Source organism: Lepidothrix coronata, unplaced genomic scaffold (genome assembly GCF_001604755.1).
Source record: "Lepidothrix coronata isolate B3197 unplaced genomic scaffold, Lepidothrix_coronata-1.0 Scaffold312, whole genome shotgun sequence".
NCBI lineage: Eukaryota > Metazoa > Chordata > Aves > Passeriformes > Pipridae > Lepidothrix > Lepidothrix coronata.
Window position 1 is genome coordinate 376,161 of NW_016690492.1, and position 21,300 is coordinate 397,460.

General features: G+C 38.6%; 2 long non-coding RNA genes across 6 annotated transcripts in view; one reads left to right on the forward strand and one right to left on the reverse strand.

Moving 5' to 3' along the window:
- Positions 1-462: 462 nt before the first annotated feature.
- On the reverse strand, positions 463-2,635 carry LOC108508763. The gene is made up of 3 exons (XR_001878498.1): positions 2,468-2,635; positions 1,660-1,775; positions 463-903 (listed from the first exon to the last, which is right to left on the reverse strand). It is a non-coding gene; the product is annotated as an uncharacterized LOC108508763 (long non-coding RNA).
- The window catches only part of LOC108508762, a 132,033-nt gene continuing 113,317 nt past the window's right edge, over positions 2,585-21,300 (forward strand). For all 5 annotated transcript variants that reach the window (XR_001878495.1, XR_001878493.1, XR_001878496.1 and 2 more), the window contains exons 1-2: positions 2,585-2,756; positions 6,326-6,467. This is a non-coding gene — a long non-coding RNA (uncharacterized LOC108508762). The remainder of the gene's footprint in view (positions 2,757-6,325; positions 6,468-21,300) is intronic.

Here is a 21,300-nt window from a genome sequence, read left to right on the forward strand (position 1 = left end):
CTGAAAAATGTTCCAATATCAAAATATTAGTTGCTGATGACAGATTTTTAAGGTCCATCTGTTTCAGCCACTATAGCACAAATGCCCTTTTCTCATTTTGAGTAAGGTGCTTCAGTCTTGCTGTGATGGATGTAGTTTCATACCTTGTAGATTGAGTAAAGCTTCTGTTTTTCACCAAGTTTGACAGTTTCTGGTACAATCTGCATCCAAAAATATTTTAATAACAAGGCATGTTTTTAAAATTATCTTGTGGGCCAGAGGTAAAAACCAGACTCTTCTGTAAGCAAACAGTGAGCTGTTCCTACAAGACTTTCAGCACTCACAGATCTGAAGCACGAAAGATCCAACAAGTTCAATAAAATATCCTAATTTTCACAGTGCTTAGCTAAGTAACTGTAACAGCCATTTGTCACACGTGTCACTGCTGGTATGCTCAAAAAGGATGGAATGTTTTGGTTCTTCAGTTTGGGATCTATGTAGTCTGCAGGATACCAGAGAACAATTCCAGATTTCATGTTTAAGCTCAGAATCACAAAGAAGCATGAGGCAATGGAAGGTATAAGGTTAACTGGTTAACATCCCTGCTTGATTACATTGGATGAGATCTGTAATAACTAATGATTCCTTGATCCATCAGCAGATACATGGTAGCACACAGTGGTGGGACCTAACCCAGGTGGAATTCAGTCTAGAAATGAGACCATTTGGTTTGAGCTATTGGGACAACTTGCTGCCTTAGGTCAGTCACACTCTCCTTAATGTCACTGTGATCCCACTGTATGAGCAGCCAGGCTGTAATGTCTGAATCTCTTGTGAAATATATTTCATTTGTGGTATAATTCATTGTATCTTCCAACTCAAAGGAAAAATTATTCCCATGCTGTTGCTTCCTCTCACTGTGATCTGAAAAAAACAGTGGAAATGAGGATTATCATAAATAAAACACATAATTAAAATATTAATCCATCTAAGCCTAAAGTATGTATTTTATTTCCAGTTTCTAGGAATTTATGCAACCAGGTTTTAACCTACATCCAGCATTAGATTTAGAACAAGTTGAGGCTAGAATTATGAGCAAACACAAGTGAGAAATATCTACAGTATTTAATTTAAAAATCCTAAATAACCTTAGAAATATCAGGCTTAGCATAACTCAAGCTTCTTGAGTTTTTGCCACTTTCTTTGCCATACCTCAACAATTACTCTAGTTCTAATGAACATGAATTGCTTTATGAATAACTGAATGAATGACAAGTGAATAATTAACTTCAAGGTGTTTACAGGCAGTCCAAGAGCCCGTTGTACTTTGCTAACATCGTGTGTCACTATGGTGCATTTGCATCTGCCACAATTAAAAAAATAAACCTGGTTTAATACAAAGTACTGTTCTTCCCCCACAAATAAAAATCTAGCCATGTATTTATTCCAAGTGAGAAAATTAAGCGATGATGAACCTACAGAAGCACAGCCAAAGAACTGCTGTTTGCATTCAAACCAGAACAAGAAGCAGGTTTCAGATCCTTCCTTCTCTGTCAGAAACCAGCTGTAGAGTTGTAACTCGTCATCATCTGAGTATTTCTTTTGCTTTTGTAGAATGCACCACCCCCCACCAGCAAGGACACTCATTTAACCTTCATCTCCCCAGCTGCCCATTCTCACCTTTGTGCTTAAAGAATATTTTAGGGCTCTAGCCCACTGACAGAATTTCTCCAAATGGGGAGTGTTTAGCCTGGAAAAAAGAGGCTCGGGGGGACCTTATCCCTCCCTGCAACTACCTGAAAGGAGGTTGCAGTCAGGTGGGGGTTCATGTCTTCTCCCAGCTAACAGGGACAAGAGCAAACAGACTCAAGTTATGCCAGGGAAGGTTTATATTGGATATTAGGAAGAATTTCTTTACTGGAACAGGTTGCCCAGGGAAGCAGAGCGAGCATTCCTGAAGAGATTTAAAAAGCGCACAGTTAAAATGTGTCTCTTTGGTGCATAGTTTGGGGTTGGACTTGTTGATCTCGAGCACCTTTTCCAACCTAAATTACCCTGTGAAACTGAGTAAAAGTTCAAACCTCTTACATAAAGCCTGACAAAGACAACATGACACTGTTTCCTCTCCTTTCAAGAAGCCCTCTGTAATATAGCCTAAAAAGGTACAGTGACCTCTTCAAGCCATACCACCTTTCCCTAAGCTGCCCCAGCTTCCAGTGAAGGGTTTTATAAGGTAAAACCTAACTTAATTGGTTAAGTCAGCTGGAAGCATTCTGGCTGATGGTGGGAGCCACCTGCATAATATTATGGGTAAATTCACAGCCTGAGGGAAAGGCAGGGTATAAATAACGTTCTTGGGGCAGCAGCCTGTGATTGCTGTTAGAAACTTAGTGGAGAGTGAGTATTGTGGTGACTTTCTACATGTTAATTTATGGATAATCTCTTTTTGCTTATGGGGAAGCCTGAGGAAAGGCTGGAATGAACTCACACAGTCCATGCTGAGGAGCCCAGGATGTACCAGGTACCCACACGTTTTTGTTACTATGGGAATGTTCTCCTGGGAATATTCAGGTGACAGCCTGTTGCTATGGTAGCAGTTGATGACTGGAATGTTTGGGGTGACAGTCCACTGCTGATCAGTTGTGCTGGGCACTCCCCAGAGCAGCCTTGTGGCTGAGTGTGGATGAAGCCCTGGGGAGGCTCTCCAGGCACAGAATGGTCTTGGTGGGATCTCCTGCCCTGGAGAACCCCTCCTGGAGACAAAGCTGTGGTGGTGGGTGAGTCACTCGTACCCTGTGACCAAACCAGGATTTCAAACTATTAACTTTCTAGTTTTCAATCTGTTCACCCTTAAAACGTTGAAGGCCATTACAGGAACGGCCATAAGGTGTCACAATTGCCCACGTTCCAAGAAGGCGTCGCTGAAAATGGTGTTGCTTTAAACTGTTGTCATTTATAGAGTGATCGCAGGGGCTCACAAGTCGCAAGTCACATTCCTGAAAAGCCATGTGGTTGCCACACACACGTGTACAAATTTTAAAAACTATTTTTAGCTTAAAAAAAGGCCCTTTTCACACCGGGAATGAGGGACAGAGAAGAAAGTGGAGAGCTTCTTGTAGCATAACAAAAGTAGTGAGAGTTTTACAAAGACTGTAGTGTTAGGAGAGACGTTTAGGAGGAGGATCCAACTCCCTGATGGATTTTTTTCATGTGCCATGTTCTTGGAACTTAATATTTTGTTCCTGGGAGAGGAGCAGTGACAGTACAGGAGTGCAGAGGGAAGGTGTCTCCAGAGGCAGTAGCGTGATTTTCCCTGGATTTGCATTATGGTGGCATCCCTGGGATAAACCTGTTATAACCTGGATCTTCTGAGAGGTTCTGTACTGGATGGCGTTGCCATTCCAAGGTTTGGGCTCTGGGAAGTGTGCTGTGCCCTTTGTGTGTTGTGCTTGTACCACTTCCCAAACAAGGCTGAGTGCTCTAAGGGTTCTCTCTCTAAATATATTAATTTGGGTTTGGATTCTCGGGGCTTGCACTGTCCTTACAGAGGAATCCTAAAACATTGTAATCTCTCTGAGGAATTGAATATTATAAATTCACAATATTATTTGAGGGTAACATTCCCTAAACATGAAAGAATAAGCAAATGGGGAAGCATTTTGAATAGGGGTTTAAAATATGAATCAATTTTAAGAGTGAAATGAATGTTTTTGGCTAAGGTTCACATCTCCAAGACTATGTTTTTCAGCTGCCTGGTACTGTAGATTTTTTTGAAACATCTGATTTAAGTGTCATTTGCAACAGCAAAATCAAACTCTTTCAGAATGTTGTTGGTTCAGTCTCAGTGGTGTTTGGCTTAGAAGCTCTTTGTAGGACTGTCCCTTATAAGCTGATGGATATTAGCAATATTAAACGCATTGGATGTTGCAAAGAAAGGATTTTAATGAACACTGACAACACAAGTTGAAAATTCTGATCTTTAAAGGTTAAAATAGTGTTTTGTAAATGTTCAAAAGGTCTAAATACCTTGTGATTTCCTAACTTAGAAAGGTGAAACTCCTCTCGTCTTTTAATCCATATTAAATGTGTTAAGAACTGGCTAAGAATTGCTCACAGAAGTGGGTGCTGTGGGGAAATAGCATCGTCTGCCAAGGCCAGCAGAGCACCTCTCTGAGTATTTTCATTGTTCAACTGGAAATAATTATGTATTGATGAATATATTATGCATGACAAAAATGACCAGTTTGGTAAATGGGCAAGATGCAGCTGCTATATGGAATAACTGGACCATTTAGTGAGCTGTGCTAATGCAAAAGGTTTTCTTACTTCTCGGTGCTTTTGGAGTCTGGGGTGTTTTGGTGGTTTTTCCTTTTCATTTTAGTGTATTAAAAAAATCAGGGGAGCTGAATGCATTATATATTTACTTTTACACTCTATGGATAGACATGAGATGGAAATCCAGAGTACAAATGAAACTCTGCTTTGTCAAGGCTGGAAATTTGAGCAAAAATTAGAGTCTGTATTTGTAACTAACTTGCAGGTGGGAAAAAGATATCATTTATAGTAGAAATGCAGTAAACTTGTTTTCCAGTTAAATGTGGATATTGTAAGTTAGTTATATGTGAGTGATTTGGATTCAAGATAGGAATAAATGGCATCTGAAAGAGATTTGATCTTCATAGAAATATTTTAGCTGTAAATGAAGAAAAACAGACTTAAACTGAAGTATCTCCATTAACAAAGCCCAAATCCTTGTACATGGAAATATAAAGGCAATGCTTTGCTAGAGCTCAGAATTATTCCAGTAATGCTGTGGACTCATTTGAGAAAAGGAGAAACATCTCACGTTTTCCAATATAGACATACATTAATATTGAGTGCTCTGCACTCTCTTTAGCTTTACATCCAGTTGGAATGAATTTAGGTGGCTTGGAGCCGATTTAAAATGGTAATAAAATTCTATATTTACTTCAATAGACTCATAAATCACATCCAGTAGTTAGAGCTTGCTGCATATGTGTACATGCTGGGTGTATATAGACCTGTTCTGAGCTGGATGGGGAAAAAAAGGGAAATAGGCACAATCTCTATCAGTGTCTTTATACTTCTTTCTTGAGTTGTGATTAGAAGGTTTTCAGATGCATTTAAGCACTGGAATAAGCCACAGGGCTCTCATCTTTAAAATGTGTTTTATTTGGGAGCATTTGTGAGCTTCAAGAGTGTGAATTAGGTGAACCAGTAACCCAGCAATGACATTCCTGAGTGAGCTGCAATCTGTCTTTTCTTTTTACTTAATGTTGTAAGAACATTAATTTTCCAGCAACAAGTTTTTAAGCTTATTCTTCACTGGTCTCAATATAGGAATGACAGAATAAGTAGATCTAACATTGGTGCTGTTCTGACAGTTGTAAAGTGCAATGGGCTGATCGGTGGTGACAGAAAATTTATTCCAGTGGAGAGACTATTTTATGTAGTGTTGTATGTTATGAGGTTGAGGTAACAATCATGAGCTGTTGTACTGAAATTAGCTGTGAAAATGCTCCAAATAAACGAGGAGCTCTCCCCTTTCCCCTTAATACAGAAAAATGAAACCAAGTTGGTAGAGGAATGTCCAGAAAGTAATGATGAGGTTGAGAGGAAGTTGGCAGCAGGATGAGAAGAGTGTGTTTTGATTGAGTCTTGATTTTTGCTTTCTGGTGAGAGGCTGTTCCTGTGGTAACCATGGATTCACCATTTGGTTCCCAGGAGGCAGCGCTGCTGGGAATGTTTGGGGTGTCAGCCTGTTGTTATGGTAGCAGTGGGGTCATGGAATGTTTGGGGTGTCAGCCTGTTGCTATGGTAGCAGTGGGGTCATGGAATGTTTGGGGTGCCAGCCTGTTGCTATGGTAGCAGTGGGGTCATGGAATGTTTGGGGTGCCAGCCTGTTGCCAACCACTTGTGCTGGGCATTCCTCAGAGCAGCCTCGTGGCTGAATGTGAAGGGAGCTCTGAGAAGGCTCTGCAGGCACAAAGTGGGATCTCCTGCCCTGGGGAGCCCCTTCTGCAAACAGGGCTGTGGCAGTGGGTGAGTTACTTCTACACTGTGACCTCACCACGATTTAAAACTCCGAAGTCTCTGCTTTTTCTACCTGTTTACCCTTAAAACGTTGGACGTCATTACAGGACCAGCAATAAGGTGTCATAACTGTCCCACGTTTCAAGACCATGTCCCAGAAACTGGTGTCCCTTGTACAAACTCTGCTGTCATTTGCAAAGTGATCACAAGTGTTCGCAGTTTGCAAGTTGAGTTCCTGAAAAGTCATATGGTTGCCATACACATGTATGTGAATTTTTAACATGACTTTTAGCTTTAGGACAAGGTCTTTTTATACCAGGAAGGAGACAGAGAGAAGAAAGTTACTGGTTACATAATGAAAGTAATGGGAGTTCAGCAAAGGAATTTCAGAGACCAGGATCCAGAGCAAAGTTTAACAGGGAAGATCCAAACAGGTATGAACCTACACTTTATTCCCTGGTGAATTTTTTCATGTGACATATTCTTGGAACTTAAAGTATTGCACTTGGAACAGGACTGAAGGAAAGGGGAAGGAAGGTTTGTTTCTACATTATGCCAAAATGTTGGGCAATTAGAAGGAGCCATAACTGTTAGAATACTCTCTCCATTGTTACAGTAATGTTATATTTATTGCAGTAGCAGTGTGTCTATCAAAAATGGTGTTTTAGAAACTTGCTTTCACAGTGTAATGCACTCAATGAATGACATTTCTGCTACTTCTGTGATTATTTTTTTTCTCAAATGATTTTTTTAGGATTCCTGTAGGTGGAAATAAGTATTCTTTCAGCTGGAATGAAATCCTCTAAAAAGATGTTGCTGGGTCTAGACAAGCTTGACTTGTGCCATAAGGGCATTCCAGGCTAGGATGCATTGCAATTAATAGCATTTGTTATTTTCATGTTGTTTCTGAGACATACAGGAGGATCCTTGAAAGAGGCTCGAGCAACAAATAGGTAAGACATATATAAAGCTATTTAGTCTTAGTTCTGTCATGGTTTGCCATCATCTGGTTCTGTTCATCAACCCACAGCAGAAATGAGAAGTATGGATCTAAGTATGCTTAAATAATATTAATATCTTTGATGTACCTTCTTCCCATTAAATGAGCACTGAATTTCCCCGCTGGAAGGGTTTGTGATGACTTGTCACATATGTACTCAAGTCTAAACCTAGATGGCTGTAGGAAGAAGTTATTCTCCAGTTAATCAGGACTTGTTTTAGGAAGGTGTAGTCCAGTGGTATCAACACTAATTGGATCATTAAGCAAAGCACTGTGGGGAAAGAACATGTCTTGCTACACAAGTAGTAGAATTATTTTTGTGTCTACAAACTGCTGTTTCTCAGCCACACAATTGCTGAAGGTAATTCAAGGAAGGTGTGTTGGTGAAATCACTCCAGGGTTGGTAACCTACAGTTCTGGTAATTTCTGCCTAAAACATCTGCTTAAATTAGATATGTCTTATGCTGTTAAAGGTTTTTTTCCCTCGATTTTAGCCGTTCCTTGGAATGGCTTTTCTCAGAGGTTACTTTATGATGCACAGGGCAGGTAGTTGCCTTTAAAAACAGTCTGCTTTCAGTCCTTTGTGCCCATGAAATGGGAGGATTTAGAATGATGTGGCGTTCTGGAAAGCTGTGAGACTCTGTTCATCTATGGTTCTGTGAAACACATTGTTTTGCTTTTATTTGTATACAAATCTAATGAAACCTTTTTGAAAGCAAGACTGAGTGGATGCCAGCTTTCCTAGGAGGAGCTGTCCAGGCACAGGACTCAGTTTTGACAACAGAATATGTGCCACAGTAACTATTACTTTACCTTTCCCCTGGTAATTGTGCAGCTATTTGGGGTGGGGAGGAAATGTCAGAATTTTTCAGAGGAGCTGTTGCAGTTTTGTTCAAGAACAGAGTCCTGCAGAAGGAGCAGTGCGAGATCAGGCAAAACTTGATGTGGAAAGAGATGCTGGAATTGGGAGGAGAGGTATTTCAATTCTGTGCTGAAAAACTGGTAAGTCTTGGCTGTCCTATATGTTCGATATACAGAAAGGATCATGGAACTTAAAGCTTCAGCAAAAGCGCACTGAGCTGATTTTGTTCGAGCATCAGGGGACTCTGTGCGAGGTGTGTGAGAGTGTAAGTTAATTCACAGGGATCCGAAGAGCATTTAAGCTGCTCGTGCTTGGGTCTTTACAGGAACAGCCATCAGGTGTCACAATTGCCTCACATTACAAGTACACCTTCCAGAAAAGGGTGTCCCTTGTACGGTCAAACTCTGCTCCTTTACAGTGATCACAAGGGTTCACAAATTGCTGAAAAGTCATAGGGCTGCCATACACACGTCTATGATTTTTTACAATAAATGTTAGCTGTCAAAAAAATGTCTTTTGACACCAGGAATGAGGGACTGAAAAGAAAGGACAGCTTGTTCCTAGGTTTGCACTAGTGTAGTATCAACTCCCTGTCTGGAAGAATCCTGTTGTAGCCTGAATCTTCTCAGAGGTTCTGTACTGGGTGGTGTTGCCACTCCAAGGTTTGGGCTCTGGGAAGTGTTCTGTGCCCTTTATGTCTCATGTTTCTGCCTCTTCCCAACAAAGGCTGAGTGCTCTAAGGGTGTTTGCTGTATATATTAATTTGGGTTTGGATTCTCTGGGCTTGTGCTGTTCATACAGAAGAATCCTAGAACATTGTAATGTCCCTGAATTGTGTGTTATAAATTCAAAATTATTTGAGAATAACATTCCCTAAGCATGAAAGAATAAATAAATGAGGAGGAATTTTGGACAGAATTAAAATTTTTAATCAGTCTTAAGACTGAAATAGCTGCTTTTATCTAAGGTTCATGTTTTACAGACTATGTTTGTCATCTCCTGGTACTGTATATTTTTCTGAGACCGCTGGTTTAAGTGTCATTTGTGACAGCAAAACCAAACCCTTTCAGAATATTGATCCAGTGTCAGTGGTGTTTGGCTTGGAGATATTAACAGCATTGAATGTTGCAAGGAAGGCATTTTAATGAGCACCATGGACTTAGGTGAAAAAACTATTTGATAAATACTTGTGAAGTCTAAATACCACATGATTTCCTAACTTAGAAAAGTGAAACACCTCTGGTCCTTTATCCCATATTAAATGTGTTAAGAGCTGGCTAAGAAGAGCTCACAGAAGTGGGTGTCTGTCAGGATTGTTTGCCAAGGCCAGCAGAGCACCTCTCTGAGAGTTAGTATTTATCCAGAGTGCAGAAGGTGTAGAAAAGTGAAGAAAGAAGAATCATTACTTAATTGCAAGGCAATTGATAGCACCAGAATGGGTTAAGGTGCATGATGATTTACTTCTACCCTGTATGGCATAAGTGGCTCTCTTTAATGCTTTCCTGTTCTGGAGTGCAGCAGGACTATTTCATACTGCACATAGAAAATGAAATTATTCAAAAATTTGGCTCCAACTTTGCGGACAGCTTCTGTCAGAAAATTCTGCAGAGCAGGATGTTGTTGTGTGTGTAAGTTCCAAGTTTTATTGCCCTAAAAAAAAGGGTGACTGACTCTCTTAGTGTTCAGGCTGGCTTAAGAACTGCCCTGAGTACCCTACTGGAGTCTGCTGGTTTTGTACAAGATTCCTGATGTTCCCATGTTTTTAGTGTATAAAAAATCAGAGTCTGTGTAATGGACTCAAAACATTCCTTTTTCTTCATTCTGGAGTTTCCTCAAATCTTTGGTGTGATTACATGAAGTTTGAGTCTGTTTTTTATATCAGCAGTGCTGCACCTGGGTCTGGTTGTGAAGGAGAAAGGAGGCAGAGTTAGGTTTGGTTTTATCCTACTTGTTGGTAGAGGGCACTTGATTTCTTCCACCTTCAGTAATGCCTCTGTTTGTAGCATAAAAAACAAGGTGCTGCCAGGAAGGAGAGATGGCACTCCTGGAAAGGCAGCAAACCAACACCTTTCTGTAAGGAAGGAAACTTCTGTAACTTCTGTGAGGGAAGTTCAAGGTGACTGCAGGTCCTGGGTACTTTGGGCTGTCAGTAAAAGGATTCCAGTGATAGGAGAAGGAAAACTGGATTGGCACATACACACATGGCCATCCTTGAGGTGTTTCTTGGAATGCCATGTGGAGTCCCTGTGTAGGAAAAGAAAGGGAAATATTAACACTTCTTCCCAATGTCTTTATAATTCCTTTTTCTTAATGTGAATAGAAGGTTTTCATGTGCATGTGAACACTGGAATAAGCCACGGGGCTCTCATTTAAAATGTGTTTTATTTTGGAGCATTTGTCAGAAGGGGCTTCTTTGAGAGTGTGAATTAGAGAAGCCAGTTAACCAGTAACCTCCTTTCAAGTGAGCTCTCTGTCTTCTATTCACTTAGCATCACAGGAACATCAGTTTTCCAGCAGTCAGCTTTTAAACTGACTCATCTTTCTTCTCAATATTAGAACAATAAATCTACCATTGGTCCTATTTTGATGGTTGTAAAGTGGAATGGTCAGATCAGTGGTGACAGTAAATTTATTCCAATGGAGAGGCAATATATAACAATTGAGTTAGATATTATGAGATTGAAGTAACAATAAAAATTGAGTTGTTCTACTGAAATTAGCTCTTAAGATGCTCCGAATGAAGGAGGAGCCATTCCTGTTTCCCTTAATACAGAAAAAGAAAACCAAGTTGATAGAGGATTGTCCAGAAAGTAATGAAGAGATTGAGAGGAAGTTGGCAGTAGAATGAGAAGTGTGGGGTTTTGGATGAGTTTTCATTGTCCTACCAGGGATTTTTTTAGTTCCATGATGAACCATGGCCGGTTCAGAGTGACTGAGGGGGAGTTCAAAAGGAGAATGACTGAGCATTCTTGGAGAAACTCTGATCCTAAGAGAGCCTTAAAAACCAGAATTTGTAATAATGTATAAACCTGCAACATTTTCTTTTATTTTTCACTTGAGTTAAAAGGAGTTGTGGTCAGAAATCCTGCTGTATTCAGCAAAGACTATTTGAATGTGTTCTCTGGAAAACCCATCATACCTTCCTGAACAGGCCAACTGTAGAGCAGGTGTCTCACATTTCTGGTGGCATTTAGGGAGTGTGGAAGAACTTCTGAGGAAGGCCAGGAGTCATTTCTAGAAAACATAAACCAAAGATTTTTTTTTTTTAAGACAAAGTCTGTTCCTGTTATGTTATTTACAGAAGTATATCACAGCTAAACCAGACCCAGGCAAGTTTTATACCTGCCTACTGGCAAGAAGGATCTGCTGATATCACCTAAACAGAGTCCGCGAAGTTCTTCAGAGTTGTCTTCTTTAAACTAGCATAAAACAATGTTCATGTTGATTTAAGCAGCTTATATTGATTTCTATGAGTTGCAGTTAATGAGAGTATTGTATTATTATCAGTGATAATATAAATGAAATGAACTTTAAAAGAAAATTCTGTGGTTACTCTTATGGTGCAGGCTATATTAAGTGTGAACTTTTTTGCCCTCAGAAGCAGGACAGAGTGATTCTGGTCTCTTCTAATGAAAAATATTTGTAAATATTATATATAAGATGATTTAAACACTTCTGTTTGGTCAGTACTGTCTCATGTGCCACCTCCAGGGACGGAGAATCCACCACTTCCCTGGGCAGCCAATTCCAATGCCTGAGGGACTTAGAGAATCTGTCTTTGCTTGAGTTGGAAAATTGAACTTCATGAAATGTATGAATCTGAAATTTTGGGTCCTCCTTTGTTTATTTTCAGATTTAATTCTGAGTATGGAATTACCTGGAGAGAGAAAAAAATACTTTTATTTTCATGCAGTTCAGGTTATCATTTTGCATCTGAAAGAATGTGCCAGTTTTTGTAAAGGGCTTAGCATAGGATTAAGGCTTTGCCCTATGCATTTTTAGGCTCTTCCATGCTCTTAAGCCTCTGTTGAACAGGAATTTCAAAGGCTGATGGCAAAAAGCTAATATAGTTTAAGGGGGTGTTGCTTTCTAGAAATGTCTTTTTTTTCTTCTCCCTGTAATATATAATTTATGTATGGAAAGAATGCCTTTCTCAGCAGGGTCATTTAGGAGTCACATTAAACACCCTTATGAAAGAGGGAGAAATTAAGTATTTCCAGCCAGTTCTGCCAGCATGTTATTCTATTCCATTATTGAAGGGAACGTGCTTGAGTTGACTAACCTGCCTGGATGCTGCTGTGGGAAATGAACCTTGTAAATCAGAGAGGCCCCCAATTCCAGATTTCCTTTGCTTTGTTACGAGTCTCATGGCATGACATCCTGCAGCACAGTCTGTGCTTGCCTTGCACCTCAAGCAGGTGGTATGTGTGTGACTGAACAGCCACTGCCACACCTGCCCTGCTTCTGGTCAAAATCCATCTAGGAATCCAGCTCAGGGATGTCACTGTATCTTACATTGAACAGTGGAGCCTGTGGAGGTCATGCTGGTCTCATCAGCTTTTGATGAGAAGAAAAAATAATGCCTATTTTTAGTCATTGCTTTTAGCTTGGTTTGGATTATCTTGCACGCTATGAATTAAATTCTCCTTCAGAGAGTCAGTTTTTCATTTATTATTGCTGTGCCACTTCTGTGTGGGTGTGAGTTCTTGGTGGATATTATTTAAATGGATATTTGAAAACTGAAAAATACTGAGGAAGCTGTTTAAAGAGTTTTATTAACTTATACTGATGTGCAAGTGAAAGGCTGCATTTCTCAGCACCAATGCCTCGTGCCCAGGTGTGAGTGTTTTCATGCCTGCTTTGCAAGGTTTGGTATGCATGAGGAAATGTGGAATGGATTAAGGGGTTTTATTTGCATATAGCTCTTAGGAAAAGTTGCTCTCTCTTTTTGCTTAACTATTTTCAGTAGTTTGCTTAACGATTTTCAGAAGTTTTTCAACTTTATTTTTCAATAAAGCTTAGTTTGCTAGGATTTTTATGAAGGATAAATGAAGAATCAGCAAGGGCCCACACTGCTTAATCCACTTCATAGCACGGGCACACTGAAGTAAAGAAACAGCTGTACTGTGTTTGCACCTCTGCAGTTTGTGATTTAAAATTTATAAGGAAATAATTTTATTTCTATATTAACTTGCAGTCATACTGAATAATGGAACAAAATTGATTTCATTTATCAGTCTAAGCAGAAATTATTAAGGCTGTCAGGCTGATGTATAGCATCTAATCAAAGGAAGAACACCCAGTTTCAGATTAATATCATTAATACTTCAATTTTTATGACAATAAATCTTCAATGCATCTTAAATTCTTTGATATTCCAGTGCAACAATAATCCTCCAGTGGATTTATTAGGATAACTTTAATATGCTTTTCTTCTCAAAGATGGTTTGAAAAGCAACTTATAATAATTATGAGTGCTGGCATTACAATTAAAAAAAAGTTCTGATATATAACACCATTTTGATGTTATAAAGTGTTTCACATTAAGATCAAAAGAGAAGAAAGTCAAAACAGTATCAAGGGCTGGGGACTTCTTATGTTAATGAGTAATTTCCAACCCCTGGGTTGCAAATACACTTCATTTTTTTTTGTTTGTTTGTTTTAGCACAGTTCAACTCTTGTGTTGTTAGATCTCTGTACTCAGAACCTTTAATTTGGCACAAAGGGTGCTAGCTTTTGATGTTTCTCTGTGCTGGTAAGGACACAATGCATCCCTGGATTTCAGGATTTTGCAGCTCTAATTTCAACCCCGAAGTTAGAAATTCTGTGCAACGGGGGATAACTCAGGCTGGGTAAAAAGAGAACTGCTGTGTAAAGATGTAAAAGGACCACTTTGCTCCTGTTTCAAAAACAGATGGTTATCAGGAACTTTCCCTGCTTGGCTCTAGTCCTTGTATATTCTGAGTGAGTCAGAAATCCCAGGAGGACTATTTGGGCACAGGTACTGAAATTAGAGATGCTCCTGATGGCCCGTGGTTTGCATAATACAGCCCAAGGTTAAACCTTGATTTACAGTAACCCTCCCTCACCACTTGCCTTGGTGAAAGACTCAGTTCAAGCCTGTACAGAGATTGATTTCCTAGTAAAATCATTTTGTTGTGACTCTAAACCAAAAAGAATTATTATAGTCTCCTGTTTAGAGCAATTTAAAATATTTGTAAATGCTTTTTCATGGAAGTTTGCATTCTAAGAAGAGAATGTCATACATTCTCTACAGGGTAAGTTTCCAACAGATATTTTTGAATTTAGAAAAAAATCTGAAGTTTTATAAATTTTGTACCAGAAAATGTGTTTTATACTTATCCCGTACAAACCATAATCTTCGAATTATTTTCTCAAGAATATGTGTAGCTTATTCCAGGAGGAAAAAAAAAAAAAAAGGAGGGGTGAAAGAAAAGTGCTTGACAAGTTTGCATATTTTGAGCTGAGTGGGCAAGTAGTAGTATCTTCAGGAAGGAGAGATCATTCCAAGTTCTCTTCCCTTCAAACTCTCCTTGCTTCTTTTCACATGTTGTTTTAGGTCAAAAGACAGCTTGGAAAAATACTTAGGGTTGGTAAAGTCAGCGTGACTCTGGAAGAGCTGAAGGGAGGAATCCTGAGCTTTGGCTGCCTGTGCAGGGCTGAAGGTTGTCCAAGGGGTGTTCTCCACATGGGGCTGTTGTAACCAGCTACTACAAACCTACAGGTCCCTTGGCACAGCACATTCCAGTATTTTCACTCCTATATCAATGTACAGATGGCCAAGTCATGGGGAGGTGTTACAGAGGGAATAAAAGAAGGCTTTTATTAGCCCATCTGTAATTTTTTTTTTCCACATTAGAGGTATTAATATACTTTTATAGACTGTTTATTCCATACTTTTCTTTTTTTGTCCCCCTCAAACCTCCTAATGGATTTGTACTACAGCAGAATCAAAATTAGCAGTAGGTGTGTCCTTCAGCTTCCACATTCTTACGTGCACAGATGTTGATGAAGCAGCTGGTAAAACAGGATGTGATCTACAGAGGTCACATTGAGCTTTGGAAGTTTGGGGTTGATTTTTTTTTTTCTTCTTTTTTCTCTCTTAAGACTCTGTCTTGCTTGTCAAAATCAAGCTGAAGGTGCAAGATAGATCGAAAGGGGAAGAGAACGTGCCTTTAAAATTGGTTAGTGGTAAAATATAGCATGTCTTTAACATCCCACCCCCCAAAGTTAATGACACATGCCAGTAAAGGCTAGGAAGCCTTGATATTTAACTGGCTGAACAGATGGGTGCAGAGCAAAATATCCCCTGCTGTGCTCAAGGAGTGAGAAGAAATACTTTTATTTTCATGCAGTTCAGGTTATCATTTTGCATCTGAAAGAATGTGCCGGTTTTTGTGGAGGGCTCAGTGCAGGATTAAGTTTTTGCCATTTTTAGGCTCAGGTAGCCCTGCTCTGTCACTGCACTTCTCGTTGCAAGTTGAGCTGGATGATGTTAGGGGTGAAGTTTTTTTTATGTGTTTTGGGGAAAAGAGCAGAAGGAACAACTTGATTTTAATGATGAGATCAGAAGTACTGTCAGAATGGGAGTGAGGAAAGCACATGTGCTTTTTTTTTTTCTGGTTCTGCTGGTTCCAGAAGAAAGGATGTATTTTTCTTTTTTTTAAGCTTTTGTATTTTAGACTCTTTCCATGGAGCACTCTGTGTTCTCTTATGGTACATGAAATGGAATATAAGATAATGTGTAATGAATGATGGTCAGAGGTGGAAGAAGGACCAGGGTGAAAGATAATTGGCAGGAATAAAAGAGGAAAAAAACCACCAAATATAACTATTTGAAGAGTATGATGCTGCAAGCTTTGATCACAGGCATTATTTTGCTTAGTTCTATTAACATCTGTTCTGTTAAGTATCAAGGAAGCACAACTAATTGATAGGAACCATTCTCATAATAGTAAATAAGCTATTTTTCATTCATAAATGAGATTAGCTTTGTTTACTCTCCTTTAGTGCTGCTCTTTGATTTCTGTTTGCTTTTCATGCTTCAGACTATTGCAGTTAAAAGGCAACAGATTGTTCTTTAACCTTCCTAAAGTGTGTCCAACACTTAATTTTAATAACTAATAATGATAATATTTCCTGTATCCAGGGGGAATGAAAAGGTTGCACTGTGATTTGTGTGGCATGAGGTGATGAGGCAAACAGCAGTTAAAGTACAGCTTTCTTGAAGTGTTTTTAAAAGCAAGATTGAGACCTTAGCACTGTCAAACACTGTAGAATTCTTTCAAGATTTTTATCCTGTGCAAAGTTGGTGTGGTATTCAGTCAAGTTCATGGAAGTTGGAGGGTTTTGCTGGCTTATAAGTTTGTGCCCATTGCAGTAAGAGTAATGAGATTTTAGTTAATCAAAATGTGGGTTTCTTTCAGTTTGGACTTGTGTTGTTTGATGCTTGATAAACTAATCATGTTGAAAAAATTAAATGGATTCAAAATTGTAAATTTTTATCAGCTGAAGCACATTCCCTAAAATCAATATGAATCATTCTGAAGTTGATTTGGAGGCAGTCAGAATAATTCACAGCCTTCAAAGTAAACCTTACAGTTCTCATTGGATCAAACCTGAAAGATCCTATCCACTCTCTTCTCTCTTAATTACTGTAATTTAGAACTTCTAGAAGTATGGATGACTTGGGTAACCCATAGGAAAAATAGAATAGGTATGATGATGATGGACCAGCATGGTTTTTTGACAATTATTTAAGTATGCTCCATGACTTCAGAAAGGAAAATTTGTAAGTAACTCAATCATATTCTTTAACTAAATATTGAAATCAGTACAGAAAATTAGACATTGTCTGAACTGCATGACCTTGGATTGCATATTTGAGATATACATTCATGTCTGTATATTAAAATATTCCGATGAACACCACCTTGAACTCAAATATCCCTTAAAAACCCCCATGTGCGCTTTTTTAAAGGTATTTTCTCATGAGTGTGGTCCATACCAAAGCTTGTATTGCAGATAAACTCCTGATGTGCACATACTTCAGGTCTGGTCCTGTTGAAGAGAGCAGTTTTGAGCTGGAAAATAATAATGTATTGCTTTAATATAAACTTCAGCTATTTTTGACGGACCCTGATGTTGTCCCAATAGAGATCTTGGTCACCAAGCACTTAAGAATAGTACACACTTCCAACTGCATTCATATCCAATTTGTCAAATGAAGTGAGCAAGTCTTTGTGCAAAATAGGTTGGAAGCCTCTTCTGTCAGCAGAAATGGCAAAATCTCTGTAAGCAACAGCTTGTTAAAAGGCAAAGTTTCTCAAGATTCTGCATAGCTTGGCAAAGGGTCACGTTAAAAATGTGCTAGGAACTAACTGGTAAATGTAATAATTAAAATGTTGCCTATTATGAGAAAACTGGAGGTGTCTTGGCTCCCTGCAGCCGTTGGAGGTGCCCTGGGATACCCAAGACAGCAGCAGCTGCTGATGGTGCACCCCTGAATTGCCTCCTCAGACCTGTGAACAGACAGTGGCAATTTTATTAACATGTGACCTGAATTGCTGAGGGAAAGATGGAGAGCCAGGTGGTACAAATATTCTCCTTTGCCAATTAATATGTGTTGGCATATTTTAGTATTTTTTTGGTGCCTATTCAATTTTATTTGGCTTGTACAAGCTCTGCTTCTTTTACCAAGTAAGGTCTAAGAAATTAATCGTTATTTCGGTTCATAAAAGCTACGTAAAATGAGTACTTTTAAGTATAAGGCATATTGAACTACACTGGAAAAATAACATATTTAGATTCTATTTATCACTCAGGCTCCATTTCTCATTTCAGTTTTGGAGAAACCCAAATTTTCAGCATTCAGGAGCACTTCTTGTTGAGTTGTCTGAATTTACCTATTTAAGATCAGCAGATTGGATGCTTTGTCTTGCACTAATTGCTTAGGCCTGGGACTAGCTTCTTAAACCCTTGTCAGCATTCCTCTTGTGCCTGGAGTTTGGGAGGTGTAGCTGATGAGGAATTTACCATGACTTGCACTAGGTGAGTTAAAACAATGATGCAACGTGAAATTAAGGATTTGAAGGAGGAAATATTGACTGCAAATTACAGTTAACACTGTGTAGGTTGTCATAACATCCTGATCATAGCTTGGCATTATGGAATTAATAATCAGCGAGTCTATTAAGCTTCTTGCATTTTTGTGTGGATTGCTTTGAAGCATAAGTGGGTTCTTGTTTTAAAGCCACTTGACTTTCTAAATTAATTACTATTGAAAACATTAATCTATTTCATTTACTGTTGGAGTATATGACAGTAGGTTATCCTGTATTTCCATTTTGAAGGAGCAATTGTTTTTATTTGGTTTTGTAAGTGACAAATCCATTGTACACGAATGAGAGATTCATCTGATTGTGAGACTTTGATATCCTGCTGAGGGGGGGGAAAAAAAACCCTCTTCATCTAAGTGACTACATGAAAAGAGCCAGCAATTATATATTCAAGATGCAAAGGGCAGATTGAATAGTTCTATTAAAAGAGTTGAGTATGCATATGTGTGAGTAAGCTTTAACATTATAAAAACTGAAGAGGTGTTTCTTCCTTAATTACTGAGTTTCTCTCCAAATCTGATAGAAATAACATCTGAAAGCAGCAGAAAGCATATATATGTATATCAGATCTATGTATTTTCCCTTGCTGATTACATCTGGTTCTGTGTGTCTAGATGATTTATTTGCAAAAGTCACCTGTGAAGGGATTCTCAACACAACTATGGCATAGAGACTCCAAATAGGTTAGAAATAGCAAGAATATTCTTGAATAATACCTCTTATAAAGCTGACATATCAACCAGATGCTCTCTGCATACACTACTTAAAATCCCTGTAATAATACCCTATAATATATATATATTATATGTATGGATAACAAAATTCTGTATGATTCACCTTTGCTCAAGGTTAGCCAGGAAATTCATAACACCCAAATATCATGAATGTTTCTCTGTTTTTAGAAGTCATGGTGCAGCTCTGATTTATGGTAATTGCTCAGGAATTATCTGAGGAACTTTGTCATTGACTTCAGTGACTGTTGAGTCTGGCCTGTGCTGTATTATTCAAATAATATAAAACCTTTTGTAGGTAATTATTATGGGCTAATTCTTTAATTGCTACATAACAGCTTAAAAAGTTATACAAGTAATCATGCTATGGGTGATTTTTTACTTTGCTATTACTTGAACAATTGTGCATTTTGTGTTTAAGATTTGACTCTTGAGTTGAACACCTCTGTTTTGGTGAAAAAAAATTGTAAAGCAACCGGGGCCGAGGGGAAACATTTTAACAGCTCTTTACCAAGTTGGTGGCATCTTCTGTGTACCAGTGACTTCTGCTTTGCTGTTCTGTGGCTTGTGGCTGTGCTGATAGTGGTGGAAATAGTGAGGCAAATAAGGGATTTCTCTCCAGTTGATTCCAGCAAGTAAATTTGGGAAGATGCTACTTACTAATATGTAACATCTTACTTTCAGAAAACATGGGTATGAAAAAACTGTACATGTTGATAAATAATGTACTTTGTACACTCAACCATATGTAGATGTTTACTCAAACAGTAGATGTTTACTCTGATGAATTAAAAAAGGAATAGTGGATTACATAAGAAATGGAGGCTCCCGAAATGTGGTTTTATTGGATGCATCATAGACTAGGAAATGGATCTGTCAAGGAACAGGGTTGTCACAGAATACCAATAATCCTTCTAGGCCATCAAAATCCTGTAGGGAATGTCACACAGATGAGTGACTTATTTAACTGACAAGAAGCTCTCTGGGCACCACAAGGAGAAAAAGGCATTTACAAGAAATCAGTTGGTGCATCAAACAAGTCATGAACCTAAAGCTGGCAGAGGAACACGTCAATGACTGGAGCTGGGAGGAATAACTCTGCACATGGCCATGCATTTCTTCTACATTTGCACTAATGAGAAATCTGGTCTCTTTTCTTAGGGTATGTTTTAGGAGCCTTTCCATATTCGCAAGCAAATGATCCAGAAATTCAGTGTGTGAAGTGTAATTGATTACTTTCTTCGTGTGCTCAATTAAAAGTATTTTTTTAATACTTAGGAAGGTATTTTGAAAGTTTTGGGGAAGAGTGTGATGAAATTCTGTAATAGTTGTTGCACATGAGGTTTTATCAACCATGTTATGTAGCTGCTGTTGCCATAAATAGTTACCTGCTGCATTTTTGAATGCAAAGCAGAGTAAGGTTCATGAAAACTGAGATCACCTGTATTGTAATAATTTCTTGATTTCATTGCGAAATTCCTGCAGTTTAAATTTGGTGGTTACCCAGAATCAGAACCCTTTCAGACTGTTGAAAATAACAGAAGGCGGCCTGAAAATTAGTTTTGTGTGGGCACTGATAAGCATTCATGGAATAAATAAAAGGGTTATGATTAAACACAATGAGAAGTCTTAGATATATCTATCTATCTAAAAACTTTGGCTTTTAGGTTATTTTCGTTTTTCATTTTTTTGTTTAATTGATGACATACAGTGCAAAGTGTTTTTCCAGAAAACTGACATTGTGAGGAGCCTTGTAGAATTGCACTGTTATTTGCTTTTTAAACATAAATAATTCTGTGTTATAGACTCGGTGTGTGGATACAAAGTTGTTTGCTGTTTTATTTAGAAGCTACAGTGTCTGATTTCTAGCGTCTCTTGAAATGGAGGGAGAAGAGTCTACATAATTTGGGACTAACTTCAGGTGTTATAGTGGTAAGGGTTCAAGGGAATAGGCACATAACTTGCTGTAGTTCCTTGCTGATTATGTGGACACCATGAAAGGCTCTGTGCAATGACCTGCTGCAGGAGCAGTGTTTGCCCAGGTAACTGCAGCTTATTTACCTTGGATGTCCCTGGAAGTTTTTAATGTATTATAATTCCTCAATCATTACCAGTTTTATTTTCCTGGCCAGTGCAAGGTACCTGCTGCAGCTGATGAAACAGCATATGCACTATTCTCTTCACTTCCTACATTACTAATACATTGGGTCTGTTAGACACAGTCAGCCAATTAATTTTTAACCCAGAAAGACTTTGAGGAAAACTCTCTGGCACTAAGGAGGAAAAAGAAAATGTTTTGTGGAAATTTTATATTTTAGAATCACTGGTAAAATAGAGGTGCTGCTTTGTTAGTAAGAAGTGTCAGTAAAATTTGACATGATTTCCCTGAGAAGTGTCACTGTCATAAATTCCCTTCGTAAAATAGGTCAAAATTCAAACTGGGTGCAGTAGCCCATTGCTCTAATACTTCAACTTTTTAGGGAACAATCCACAAAAGGGGCAACAATTGCGTGGTAGCAATGAAAGATGTCATTT